The sequence below is a fragment of the Pelodiscus sinensis genome, chromosome 1 (genome assembly GCF_049634645.1).
Source record: "Pelodiscus sinensis isolate JC-2024 chromosome 1, ASM4963464v1, whole genome shotgun sequence".
Lineage (NCBI taxonomy): Eukaryota > Metazoa > Chordata > Testudines > Trionychidae > Pelodiscus > Pelodiscus sinensis.
The window spans coordinates 157,079,380-157,093,691 of NC_134711.1; the positions used below are offsets into that span (position 1 = coordinate 157,079,380).

The window sequence follows — 14,312 nt, forward strand, 5'->3', positions numbered from 1 at the left end:
GGTCTTCATTACCACATTGTGCTTAGTCCATGAAGCATGCTGCCTTTTTATTTTGTGATATGTTTTCCCATAAAAGCGAAGAATTTGATTTGGACTTCGGTGCCCTATTCATTGAACTGTTAGAGAGAGAAAGAGAGCGTGTCCTGTGACAATTTGTAGAATACTTCAAGGATGTGCATGGATGAAAAGAAGCTGTGAAAATCTACAAGATTGCTTAGGAAAAGAGCCTCACTAGAAATAAATTAGCTGTTGCAGTGTTTATGCAGAATAAACAAGCAGTGGTGAGTGTGGGGAACCCTACCTGTGAAATACTTGTTTAATAGAGTAGTCCAGATGGCTGGCTGTCTTAAGAAAAAAATTAAATCAATCCAACTGCAGCTTCCGCTCCCTGTATTTGGGGCACAGGCTGTAGGTGCTGTTCGGAGGGGCCCTCTTGTTGGTGTCTTCAGAGCAGAAGCCATGGAGAGAGAGGTGCTGAGGCAAAAATCTACTTCAAAAGAGAGCCTGACATGCCTGAGCATTTCCCGGGAGGTGAATTCCTCCTCTCCTTCAGCTTCCTTCTGCCATTTTGGGGAAAATACATTCATATAAAACTTCCGTAATATAAGCACTGACCTGCTTCCTGAGAAGCAGTGGGTCTTGGTAAATCAATAGCCTGTCTCCACACTGGCCAGGGAGGGTCAGCTTTTTAATCTATTTGCTGCAGTTGTAACTTCCACAGTTGGGCTGTCTGTGTCTCTGACACCTGGGGCACCAGTGGCTGTGATTTCTCAGAGCTGGCGGTCTGAGAAATCTCACTCACACCCCTCCAGCACCCTCAGAACAAAATACATGGCTTTCAATCACCTTTAACAGACTTCCCCATTCTTGCCAAACCTCAGGTTAATGCTGGATTTACACCTTACATGCCCTAGGTACAGCATCGTTAGTGCTCCCTTTCCCCCACCTACATCTGACCTTTGTTTTGGTGAAAAATGAAACATTTAACCTTTAGCACCCTAGAATGCCTGTGCTCCTATGCACGTGCCTAATTGGAAATCCAGCCCTGGTTAAGGCACATGTTTTCTCATAGCCCTCAAACCTCCCTCCTTCCCAGCTACAAATAAACCCATGCGTGCATGTGCGCGCGCAGACACACACATACATTCTTCTGTGGAGCCAAGGGATGTGTGAGGGGTGTGTATTAGGCACAAGACCAGAAGGAGACTGGTAGAGTAGGGCTGTTCAGGGTGCTGGCTGCTTCTAATGAACTATATTGTAGAGAGAGAGAAATGTCTTCACCAGAGTGTGTCTTCTCACCACCAAGAGCTGCCATCTTCTCTTCACCTTCCCTCCTCCCCATAGGATAGCTGTTAGAGTATTTAATCTTAACCTCACTTCTGCTATTGTATTTTATTTCCAGAGGTGCCCCTGTGACTTCCTGTTGCTGCTTTGTTTGCACGGAACCATGCTGAAGTCCTTGTGGTTAGCTCAGGTACAGTAATTTTTTTCTCTCAATGCTTCATTAAACAGCAGGACCTCAGCAGCCTGCTCAGAGCTTTCAAATTTAGTGGCTTTTGCAGGGCATGACATATATTCCTTGACTCAGGCTTGTGGACTCCTAACCCCCAATGTTCTTCTGCTGTCTAACAAATAGCTGTGTAACCTACAAGCACAATGTGCACCTGTAATGGGGTGCAGACACACCACCACAGTGCCTCCTGCTGGTCAGCTTGGGAATTAGCTTGGTCCAATTGGCTCGGTAGTGTGCTTACTACCTTTAGCTGCTGTGCCATCCGTTATCCTCTCAGCTATCTCTACCATCCGTAGCGAGACCTGCTCGTTCCCTGGACTGCTGTGCCCACTTGAGGGCATGGTCCTTCTGGTGTGCCTCCAACTTCATTCTCCCCCATTCCGGGGAACTCTGCACCTCTCTCCCTGGCCAATGCAGCCTCAAAGCCTAGACCCTTTCCTCAGGGACAAACTGCAGTCTGTCTTGGCTATACCCATGGTACTCTGTAGAAGTGTAGTGCAAGGGGGACCCCGGCATGCACGATACTCTGGGCCCAAACCCATTGATGCTCAAATTGCAGCCATATAGTGTCCTCCTCTTCTTCCCTCTACTGCCTTCATTCCCTATAGCCCTTGCCAGGGCTGGCTTTAGGAAGTGCAGGACCCACAGCCCAGGATTTTTTGTTGAGCAAAAAAAAAAACCACAACCACACACAAATATCACATCAGAAGTAGATCTGATATCAAAATGTATATCTATATAATTGAACATTTTTTAAAAAAAGTAATCCTTTATTATGCAAAATTTTACACAAAATTAAATCAGTTGCCTTAAGTGTAGGTCAAATATTTTCAATTGCAAGCTATCCAATTTTTTCAATAAACTTTAAAATTTGATTTTTAAAAAGTTACAGAGAGCATTGCAGTTTTCTGTTACATTGATTTACGTTTTAAATAGCAAAAATGGAGTCTTTGTTAAGATAGTGTCAGTTGTGTGGTCAAATTCCAGACCTTAGTGATTTCAGCACCAGTGATTTCACTAGGTAATATGGTACCTCACCACCATTGCCTCCTTTGCACTGCTCTTCAACACACTGCCTGCATGTTGAGTCCAAGGTCAGTCTACACAAGATTTTATCAATGATTTTTGCTCAAGCGATCACTGAGACAAGACAAGGACTCTCAATTGATTCTAGTCAGCTCTGCCTTTAAACACTGGGGCTATGTCTAGACTGGCATGATTTTCCACAAATGCTGTTAACGGAAAAAGCACTTCTTGCGGAAAAGCACTTTTAGCGGAAAAGCGTCTGTGCCAATCCAGACGCGGTTTTGCGCAAGAAAGCCCTGATCGCCATTTTTGCAAAAACTTGCCAGCTGTCTGCACTGGCCCTTTTGCACAAAACGGGAGAAGCATAGTATTTCCGCAAGAAGCACTGATTTCTTACACAAAATCGTCAGTGTTCTTGCGGAAATTCAAGCGGCCAGTGTAGACAGCTGGCAAGTTTTTCCGCAAAAGCAAGTGCTTTTGCGGAAAAACTTGCCAGTTTAGAAACAGCCTGGATGTAAAGTGTCAGATATAATTGAGGACTCCCAAATAGACTCTACACCACCAGAAATAAAACCTGTTTTCTGTGACATTCAGTTAGATGTGACTCACTATCCTCTGCTTAGTGTTCAAGTTATGGTAGACCCTAAGCCAGGTCATATTAAGTTCAGGTCTTTTAATCCTACAATATGGATAACAACATTTCATTCTCCCAGCTCCAAATCTCCCCACTCCAAGGACTGGGCTCCTACATCTCATGTTCAGAACTGACTAGGACACTTATGACCAGATTTTCAAAGGTGTGTAAAGATCAGATATCTTTGAAGATCCGAGTTGGCAACTGTCTCTCTAGGAGCTTAATTACCTTTGAAACTCTGAGCTTAGATTTCCAAGTCCAATTTTCAAAAATGACTTTAGTCACTCAAGTGCTTTTGAAAATTTTAACTGGGGGCCTAAAGAGACAAAAATAGACAAAAGGCAGGACATATGGTATTCCTTTTAAAAAGTGTGACATCTATTTTTAACTAAATTTTATATTATTTTTCTCCCAAAGGCAACTGACCCCTCTGGCCCCTTCACTCTGCCACCCCTCCTGCAGATCTATCATCTTATGCATGTGCAAGATCTGTGAGAGCCGTCCCATGAATCTGCAGTTAGTGTCCGTGGCTCCTGCTTTTGGGTGGTGTCTCAGTGCTGCCACATTCACCTCCAAAAAGGGGGCTTCCCAAAGCAGGCCCTTGTTGCAGACCCCTAAGGCATCCACAGGTCCAGTCTCCTTTCAGTGGGCCCACTTCCCAGGGCTCATTGATCTTGGATCTGGCATCCATCCCCTCTCTAACCCCCGTCAGAACTACTGTGCCCTCCTAACTTAAGAAAAGAATAAATAGGAGGATTGGAAATGAACCCATCCAGTCTCACGTCCCCTAGGCATGGAATGAGCCATCTATATTAGGCCCCAGCTGGAGTATCGTGTACAGTTCTGGGCATCACATTTCAGGAAATGTGGAGAAACTGGAGAAAGTCCAGAGAAGATCGACACAAATGATGAAAGGTCTAGAGAACATGAGATATGAGGCAAGGCTGAAGAAATTGGCCTTGTTTACCTTGGAAAAGAGAAGACCGAAAAGGGACATGAGAGCAGCTTTTAAGTATCTAAAAGAGTATCATGAGGAGGAGGAAGAAAAATTGTTCTGCTTGGCCTCTGAGATTAGGATGAGAAGCAATGGGCTTAATTAAATTGCAGATATTTAAGACTAGATTAGACAGACACCTGTCAGGGATGAGCTAGGGCAACTCAACTTAAGTGTGCCCCATGGGCCACACTGATACTTCCAGAACATGCTGAGGGCCTCAACTTGTGTGGTTGCATATGCAAGCAAATATATACAAATAGCTTATCTCACACTGACAGGCATGAATACAAAGATTAAGGCAAATCTAAACAACATATAGGCCCCATTTAAGTCAGTTCTGCTGATATTAATAAAATGCAATATTTACCCGATTTCTATTCATGTGACAGCACTTTTTATGAGCAATGACAGTCCAAGAATTTAACTACTAAAACACATATCAACAAAAGATCATTACACTGACTACTTTTGTTTTGGCTCCCACTCGCCGACCACGTGTTGATCCCCACATAAACTCAAACTGCAGTGTGGGGAGCAAACAAACTGGAAGTGGGCAGCATACCATGTTATTAATAACTATTTTATCAACCTTTACCTTTTCTCTCTGCTGCCATGTCTCCTCTCATCATCATCTCCCCTGGTGCCTGCTCCCCCCCAACTCCTCACCCTCCTCTGCTGTCCTCACTCCTACCCTTCTCACTGCCCTCAGCCCTCCTGCAACCTGTCCTCCTCCACCAGCCCTTCTCTCCCCGCTCCTCCAGTAGCCCCACTCTGATCAGGTGAGTTACCCCTCCTCATCCCTTCTTCTAACACCTCCCTCTACACACCTGCCCTGCCTCTCTCCTCTGGTGCTGGTCCCTCCCCTGCAGGTATCTACCCTTCTGCTTCACCCCCAGAATCCCCTGGCACCTGCACCTTCCCTTAGCCCTGCACCCTCCTGGTGCTCCCGCTTCCCTCACTGCCCCTTCCCCCTTTGCCCTCTTTTTCCCTGATGCTCACCACCCTCTGCCCCATTCCCCTCCTGCCCCTCTGTGCCCTCACACGTCTTGCTCCATCCCCACCTTTCTCATGCCCACCCCTTCTTTCAAGCCTTCTCCCAGCACCTCCCCCTCTAGCCCCCGATGCCCTTTCTCTCTAGCCCCCTCCTACCCTTTTCCTCATTGTCTGTACTTGCCCCCCTGGCATGTGTCTCACCTCCACCCTGCCTCTTGGTGCCTTCCCCTTTCTTCTCCCTCTTCCTCTCTCTCCCCCCTCCCCTCCATACAAGCCCCTTACTCTCCCACTCCATCTAAGCCCTTGCCCCTGCCCCCGCTCCCCTGCCTTTTGCAGGGCCGGTCTGCGAACTGTGTGTGCCGCAGCGGCAGCGGCGTGGCACTTTCCAGTTTTAAAATCCCGGGCATCTCCCCGCCCACCTGCAAACAGCATGCACGGCAGGAGCAGCCAGCAGTGTGCTCAGGTAAGGGCGGAGGAAGGATGGGAACCGAGCATAGCTGAGGGAGCCAATTTCAGGGTGCAGTGGCGCAGGGCCCGAATCGGCTGAATCAGCTTAAGGCCGGCCCTGGCCCTTGCATCTTCTTGGTCCCTGTATCAAGAGCACAGATTGGCAGTTATCAGGCTGGGCTGCCTCTCTATGCTCCTCTGAGCCTGCCCAGCACTGCTCTGTCCTGAATGGTAACCCCCCCCCCCCCAACCCCCTCTCAAGATACAGTCATCTGAATATATTGTCATTGTTTTAACTGAATTCTTGGCAGAACAATTGTTTGATATCTGTCAGATTAGTTTTCACCAAAAAATAATCTAGACACAACCAAAATCACAGTGGGAAGGTTTGCATCCAGATACTGCAGATTAAACATCCCACAGAGTTCAAAAAGGGTTGACCCTGTGGTTCTTATTTTGGCTACTTTCCATTTAATACCCAGGCAGAATTATTGCAGTGAATTTTTCTTACATTTTGCTGCACAAACTAAAAGTAGTTTAAATGTGTTTTTCTAAATGTGGAGTCTGTGTAACAGTAACAAAGTGCCAAACAATAGTGGCTAATTTTGACACTAAGAGTACAAGTCATGGGGCTGGTTGGAAAAAATGTCTTAAAAAAACAAAACAAACTCCTCAAGGATTTGAACTGAGTCACTATTCCCCGTAAAACAGGCTTCTTATCCAATATATTATGCATGATTTGGCTAGTAGTCATGGGAAACTGGAGAGATTATTTTTAAATAAAGACATATTTAAAATTACAAGGACAAAAATGATCTATAGGAGTATTGAGTTCAACTGAAGCATGTTTCTACATTCAAATGAGTATGTTTGAATGCAAAATAACAAGCAAACCAGATATTTTTATTGTGTGTCTTGCTCAAAATGAGAACAAATACTAAGAAATTTCCTACCTGTTAGCTATAGTTTTCTCCACAAATAGGATGTAGTCTACCTCTACACTGGCAGCTTCTTGTGCAAGAACTGTTTTGTTGAAGAGTTCTTGCGCAAAAAGTCTTCCACAAGAGCACGTCTACACTGGCATGTGCTTTTGTGCAAGAGATGTGCTTTTGCGCAAGAGCGTCTATGTCAGTGTGGACGCTCTTTTGCACAAGAAAGCTCTGATGGCCATTTTAGCCGTAGAGGTTTCTTGCACAAGAAATTCATGTTGCCTATCTACACTGCCCTCTTGTGCAAAAGCACTTGTGCAAGAGGGCCTATTCCTCGTGGGGAGAGGAACAACTCTTTTGCAAGAAGCCCTGTTTTCTGATGCTGTAAATTTACTTGCACAAGAACACGCATGCAGTGTAGACGCCCAGCAAGAAGCCACCAGTGTAGACGTAGCCTAAATTACAGTATTAAAATATCTTGCATGTGATGTTAGGATAAGATTTTTTTATCAAAAGAGAAATTCTGATTCTCGTATGGCTATGTTGATAACTAAGGTTTTAGGGCACATCTACACAGCAGAGCTAAAGCCAATAGAAGTTATGCAACTTCAGCCAAAGTTTGTTCACTGTGAGCAACACTTCTCTCTGCTAGATATCGAGGCTGAGTAGGTGTGTTCATGTAGATACAGTTTGCTCCTGAAACCTTTTCCTCTCCCAGTTACACAAGGAATAGGAATCAATGGTGCTGCCTTAAGCAGAATACTCTGTGCAGCACTAGTTACCCCCATCTCAGAAAGAACACTGCAGAATTAAAGGGAGTTGAAAATGATTGGAGATCTGAAGAGAGACTGAAGATACTGGGATTGTTCACTTTAGAAATGATGGCCTGGTGAAGATATATACCTACAGTAAGTTCTGTTCTGCTCACCTGATCCTGTATGGAGATTTTCCCTCTGACTGTGGTGGCTTTCTCTGTGCCCTTGCCACAAGACTAAGAGCATCAAGAGTAAATGATGCCTGTAAAGAGGAAAACACAAGGAGGCATTATGAATTAAGGCTATGTCTACGCTACACATTTTGCCAGAAGAGCCAAGGCAAATGAAGTGCGGATTAGCATTTTCTCGCATTTCATTTGCATAATCTCTTCTGGTCCATTTTTGCACAAGAGGTTTTTGCGCAAAAATAAGCAGTGTGGATGTTTCCCTTTTGCGCAAGATCCTTATGCCTCCCAGGGAAAATGCAAAAAGGACCGGAAGAGATTATGCAAATGAAGCACGAGAAAATGCTAATCCACGCTTCATTTGCATTCGTCTCTTCCAGCAAAACATGTAGTGTAGACAAAGCCTAAATGAACAATTATGATTAGCATATATAATGCATGCACACAAACTACTTTAAGAGAACACTATTGGGATTGTAAAGCCAATCACTCTGAAGATAGGAAATGACAGAAATAAGGGTGCCTGTGCAGTCTTAATATTACTTCCTGTATCAAAAGAAGAAAATGGGAGATGAGGGCGCCCATCACATCTCAAGCAAACACAGATTAATGTTGAACCGATGCAAAATCCAACCTTTCCACATCAATATTTTTTAAATTATCCTCCATCCTCTGAAAAATTGTCAATAGTTTAGTTTTTCATCCCAATTTGAAATGGAAAACACACTTTAAAATTGGAATTTCTTATGGTGTAGAAATTCCAATTTTCGAACAGCTCTGTTTCCATATTCTAATCCTTGGTCCACAGAAAGCAAGCTTTACTCCTGTGGTTCTTTCTGGGACTACAGCTGCTTAGTTATATTAAAAGATCACATGTTTTTCATGTAAACAGTTGCTTTAATCACCACAAGAATGTTACGTGATCATGAAGAGGAGGGAAGGACTCAGAGTCAGTCAAGACATCCTCGATCCTAAGGGCATTACAGTGTGCTGCGTGCTATGAACCACTGCCCTGACACATAGGTCATTCATTCATACTGAGTGAGAGGAAAAAGTATGCCTGTTTGAGTCAATACCATCATGGCTGGCAGCAGCAGGCTTTGTAGGTGCGTGTCTTGACTCACTGTTAAATATGGAAAATCTGATGAGGTGACAGGCCTTGTACTACTGAAACAAAGAAATGCTTAAAATAAATATCACTTGGAAAGCTGGCAAACAATACCACAGGAAGGAAGGAATCAGACAGCTTCAAAATGAGGCACCTCAAGGACCTGGCTAAGGAAAGGCTTTCATTGCAATGGTGCACACGTCTGACTCAAGCTTCCTCCCAGCCCATCTGGTTTCTTCTTTCCTTCATGGTTTCTGGGTTTACAGGCCATAGTCTCTTAACCTGGATCCCCAGCTGGTGCAAATTAGCATTGCTCCCCTTGACTTCAATGGCACCATGCCACTTTATGCCAGCTCAGGATCGGGCTCTCTCGGCTTAAATGGATCGTACTGCTGAGGAGCCCTAGAGAAAGAAGGCTCGGTGGTCTTACAAAAACATTTTAAATAAGCATTTTTAATCATGATCATCTAAAAGACCCTGTGCACCTTAGGTAGGAATAGATAATAAGACAGAAAATCTCATATTGCCTCCATGGTACTGTGTGCAGCTCTGGTCTCCCCATCCCCCCAAAAATAAAAAAATAAATACATTGGAAATTGGAAACCGGTCAGACAAGGGCAATAAAACTGATTAGTATAGAGCAGTTTCCATATAAGAAGAGATTAATAAGACAGGAACTTCTCAGTTTGATAAAGAGATAACTAGGGAGAAATATGGTGTGGAAAAGTAACAAAAAAGGAAGTATTTTAATGTGTCTCATACCACAAGAACTAGGGGTTATCAACTGAAATAAAAAGGCAGCTGTTTTAAAACAAACGAAAACAAGTACTTTTTTTTTTTTTCACACAACACACAGACAACCTTGCCAGAGAATATTGTGAAGGCCAAGGTTATAACAGGATTCGGGGAAAAAAAAAAAAGAACTAGGTAAGTTTATTAATGATGGGTCCATCAGTGGCTATTAGGATGGGCAGGGAAGCAAAACCATGTTCTGAGCTGTCAGAAGCTGGAGAGGACGGATCACTTGATGATTACCTGTTCGGTTCATTTCCTCTCAAGCACCTGGCATTAGCTACTATCAGAAAACAGGATACTGGGCCAGGTGGAACTCTGATCTGATCTGACCCAGTACGGCTTATTATGTTCTTATCAACTAGCTATCTCTAATTAAAACATTATTAATTTCAAACCACTGATTACTTAAACATATTTCTATCCTTCAGAGCAATGATACCAGTTATGAATTCTAGTCTCCTTTGAGATTTTTCAATATTAGGACATAAAATGTAACTTTTTTTTTTTTACACCTTCTTTCCCCCCCCCCCCCCCCCCATTGTTTATGCTACTGTCTGCAAAGAAGAAGCTTGTGATAGAGTAAAAGTAAAGAGGTTGCAGTTGGGCCCAAGTGGGCAATAAGACAGAGATGGTTTGCCAGAGTTAGCCCCTGGCGGGCCTCCAGCACTTTATTTACCTGCATGTGTACTGGTACCGCCACTTGCAGTTCCCGTTAGCCACACATTGCCATTCCTGGACAATGGGAGCTGTGGGAAGAGCATAGGCTGGGACACCACTTTCTGCAGTGCCCAGTGGCTGAGAATAGTGATCCATAGCCAACAGGAGCTGCAAGCAGTGGGACCTGCAGGTAAGTAAAGCCACTGGCAGCCTGTCTGAGACTAACCCTGGTGAACCGTGTTCACAGGGATTACTGGACAATGCCGGACCTGAGAACTCTGGATAACAGAGTTTCAACATGTATATTTTGCTTTAGAGAGGTTAAGATACTTGTCAAAAGTTTCAGTCAACTAGTCACTGGCCAGTGTGGAGGAACAGAACATAGGAATCATAGCCATGGAGTGGGGACTGTCAGCCGACGGTCAGGGCAGTGAGTCCCTTATGACCGGCTGAAGTTCTTTTAAATTGTGCTTGGTTCTGTTACAGCAACTGAAGGAGTCAGGTTAAAGCTTAAACAGTTACTATTTTATTGTTACAGGGTAAACTTAGTTGTTAAATGCTACTACTGTGTTACAGATAACACAGCCACTACAAAGGACAGGACAGAAATTACACTAATAAGCCACTTACAGGTACCATGAAACCCTTTGGTTCTCTGAGCTCTTATTAAATGCATGCAAAATAGACACATAGCAGGTATATATTCTTACCCCTGCGTTCCAGACTTGGCGTGGCCAGCGTCTTTCTCTCAATCCCTCGGGAAGAAGTAGGGCGAGGTTGGGCGTCCCACAGACCTCGGGAGACAATCAATACCTGCCAGCAGGTATAGATGATTGGAGCTTAAATGGGGTGGGCGGCTGAACCTCTTTTTATACCCCTTGGGTCATGTAGGCTTCTTCCTGGGCTCAAGTGGCCAATTAGGAAAAATGGCTTTGAATGCCAAGTTTCCCACGAAGGGTGCAAAGCATAATTTACACCTGGGAAAATGCAGACAAATGGGCACCTCTGGTATGTGATGGGCGAAGATTCCTCTCTGGGACAGTGCAGGCGTGTCAATTACTGGTACTAGCCATCAGGGCGACGGGAGGCCCCAGGTCGTCAGCTAGCCCATTTACTGTCTGGTTTCTGTTTATGGTAGAGTCAGGGACAGGCAGCAAACCTGTGTTCCCAGGGCATCAAAGGCTGACTGCCTTTCTCTTGCTCTCTGGGGGGGGAAAAACAAGATGGGGCTCGTGGAAAAACAAGATGGGGTTTTGTGTCTGGCTACAGGGACTCAGAAGGAATTTTTCCTTCTGGCCACCACTGGCCTGCTGGGTGACTTTAGGCAAGGTCAGACCTCTAAGCCTCAGTTCACACCTCTAGGCGTCAGTTTCCCCATTTGTAAAATGGGGAGAATGATACTGACCTCCTTTGTAAAGTACTTTGAAAATTGCTCCATAAGAGCTAAGTGGTATTATTACCTCCTGGAGTTCTTTCAACTGAAATTAGGAGATTGATGTAGAGGTAGAAAGAAGACCCATAACTACCATACTCCTTGTACCACCTGGGTCAAATTCTGCCAAAGATTCTCATGTGCAACCCCACTCACTGTGATAGACTTATCTGGCTGTAAATCACAGCAGAGTTTGACCCTTAGAATTTAAACTCCCCCATGACTAATTCAATTAGGAGGTAATTTTTTTCCTTATGATCAGAATTGAGCTGACTGGGGCCCTAGCAAGTCAGAGAAACATCAGCTGCTGCTCTTAGAGAACAAATGCCATCAATTCCTACCACATTCTGTGATTTTGAGTGTGGGAGAGGGGGAAGGAGAAGGATGACCTTTTTTAAAAAACGGACGAAATGAAACCATGTTTTTTGGCATTGATTCCCCAAACAAAATTCATGGCCCCTGTAAGTCTGGCAATTTTAATAGCAAGTTATCTCATAGGGAAGCAGAAATAAATAGTTGGCAAGTGCCTTTTTTAAAAGATGGAGTTTGATGATTTTACTTCATTGCTTATATTTTGTTTCTTTCTGGTTGTCCAAGATAAGGCTGCAATTAAACATTTTCCTGCAACTGCTCTTCCTGGCAATCTCTGATCTGCTGTGCAAGCTATTGTATCAAATCACTGACTGTTGTGTTACCAAGGAATTTCCTAGGATTTGTGAGGGAAGATGAAAGTTAAAGGCTGGAGTCAGAAAATATTGTTATGAACGATACATCTTAAATTTCACTTGAGCTTTTCTCCTATCCCCCCTCATTTTGTGCTTTAAAAAAAGCATGTTACTCATACAGCAACACTAGCAGGTGCACGGACATATAGGTGTATTACTCGGGCCCTACCAAATTCAAAGTCCTTTCTAGCCAATTTCAAAGTCAGAGGATTTGAAAATTTGTAAATGTCACATTTTCAGCAGTTTAAACTTGAAATTTCATGATATTGTAACCATGGGGTCCCGACCCAAAAGGACATTAGGTCACAAGCCAGTTGTGAGGGGTGGAGGTAGGTTAGGGGATTGCCACCCTCACTGCTGTGCTTCCATCAGAGTTGGAGTCTGAAGGCAGCAACCACAGAGCTCCCCGCAGCCGCTGGAGATTCCAAGAGGTAGAGGTGGGTCTGATCTCCCCCAGGCTGCTGGGAGTGCCCCAGCTAGTGGCTTCTTGCTGCTATTGCCGGCTGGCCTGGGAAGGACAGTACTTGTTCACTCTCAGCCCAACGACAGAAAGCGCTACAACATGTACCCCATACTCAGTTGTAAGAAGCTCAGGTTACTGCCCAGTTCCAGACAGCATCCTGCAGCGGGGGAAATCTGTCTGGTCTCTCTTCACCCTCAGCAGCTATGCAGGAGATGGACAAGGCAGAGCTAGGAGCCCCCCTTAATGGGGTGTTGCTAGCAGCACAGAAAAGATGTGATCCAACTCCCCAAGTCTCCGAGAGCTGCAGAAACTTCAGGTTGCTTCCCTGTTTCAGACAGCATCCTGCAGGAGGAAGAATTACTTAGGTGTGTGTGGTCTGGTTCTCTCTTCCCCCCCCCCCCCCCCTCCACCAGAACAGTTGGCAGAGGAGAGACAAATCCTGCCCTTCCCCTGCGCAGTTGGAGCTAGGAAGCCCCACTTTGCTCGGGCACTCCTAGGAACAAGGAAACCTCTGATTTTACAGGGAAAGATTTATTTCATAGTCCTGCCTCCTTTTCCCTCTTCCCTTTCTTCTGCTTAATCTCTCACTTTCTATCCTTTCTCATAGGAAGCTAGTCCATGCTCTGTTAGAGAGACCTGCTCTCTCTCCCTTTCCCCAAAAGACAGTGGGAGGCAAAAAAGCCACAATCTCTGCCAGTCCCTAGGGCAAAGGCAGGTCTACACCAAGACTCTCCAGTTCTTTGAGGAAACCTTTTCCTCAAGATTAGTAAAGGAAAGGCCTTCACTTTACTAAATCAAATAAGGCAGTGGCAGCTGAGAGCACAGGAACATCTGTGGAAATTACAGTAGCAATGGGGAAAATGGCTCATGACTGATCATTGAAGGAGCTGATGTGATGCTAGACTGTTATGTGAGGACAATAACAGTGGGGCATCCCAAAGGCAGCTGTTGGGGTATTTGTTTTCCAGGCCTCTGGGGAGAAAAATACTCATCCCATGGAGATCTTTCAGGATTGAGATGATAGAAGACTTGGATAAGCCTGAGAGACTTCAGCTTTTGCCTATATAGCAAAGGGGTACAGCAGAAGGTTTGGGTCAATAGAACCCCTCCCAAACACTTTCTCACTGTCTCTCTCTAAGGTTCGTGGAGCACTACACAAGCAGGTAGAACACAATCCCAGAACTAGAAGGAGAATTAAACACTTTTAAACAAATCCAGGCTCAAATATGTAGAGAAACAAAAAACAGGACTATGTAGCACTTTAAAGAATAACAAGATGGTTTATTAGGTGATAAGCTTTCATGGGCCAGACCCACTTCCTCAGATCAAATAGTGGAAGAAAATTGTCACAACCATATATACCAAAGGATACAATTAAAAAAATGAACACATATGAAAAGGACAAATCAAATTTCAGAACAGAAGGGGAATGGGAGGGGGAGGTAAATGTCTGTGAGCTAATGATATTAGAGGTGATAATTGGGGAAGCTATCTTTGTAATTGGTAAGATAGTTAGAGTCTTTATTCAAACTTAGGCATAAAGTGTTGAATTTAAGCATGAATGACAGTTCAGAGGATTCTCTTTCAAGTGTAATCTTAAAAGGCCTTTGAAGCAGGATGCAGGTAATCAAGTCATTGAGACCATGTCCTTTC

General features: G+C 44.4%; 1 long non-coding RNA gene across 1 annotated transcript in view; it reads left to right on the top strand.

Annotated features, from left to right (window-relative positions):
* Window positions 1-14,312, top strand: part of LOC142819906 (uncharacterized) — a 92,812-nt gene that overhangs the window by 7,227 nt on the left and 71,273 nt on the right. The window contains exon 2 of the long non-coding RNA XR_012897589.1: window positions 1,403-1,474. This is a non-coding gene — a long non-coding RNA (uncharacterized LOC142819906). The remainder of the gene's footprint in view (window positions 1-1,402; window positions 1,475-14,312) is intronic.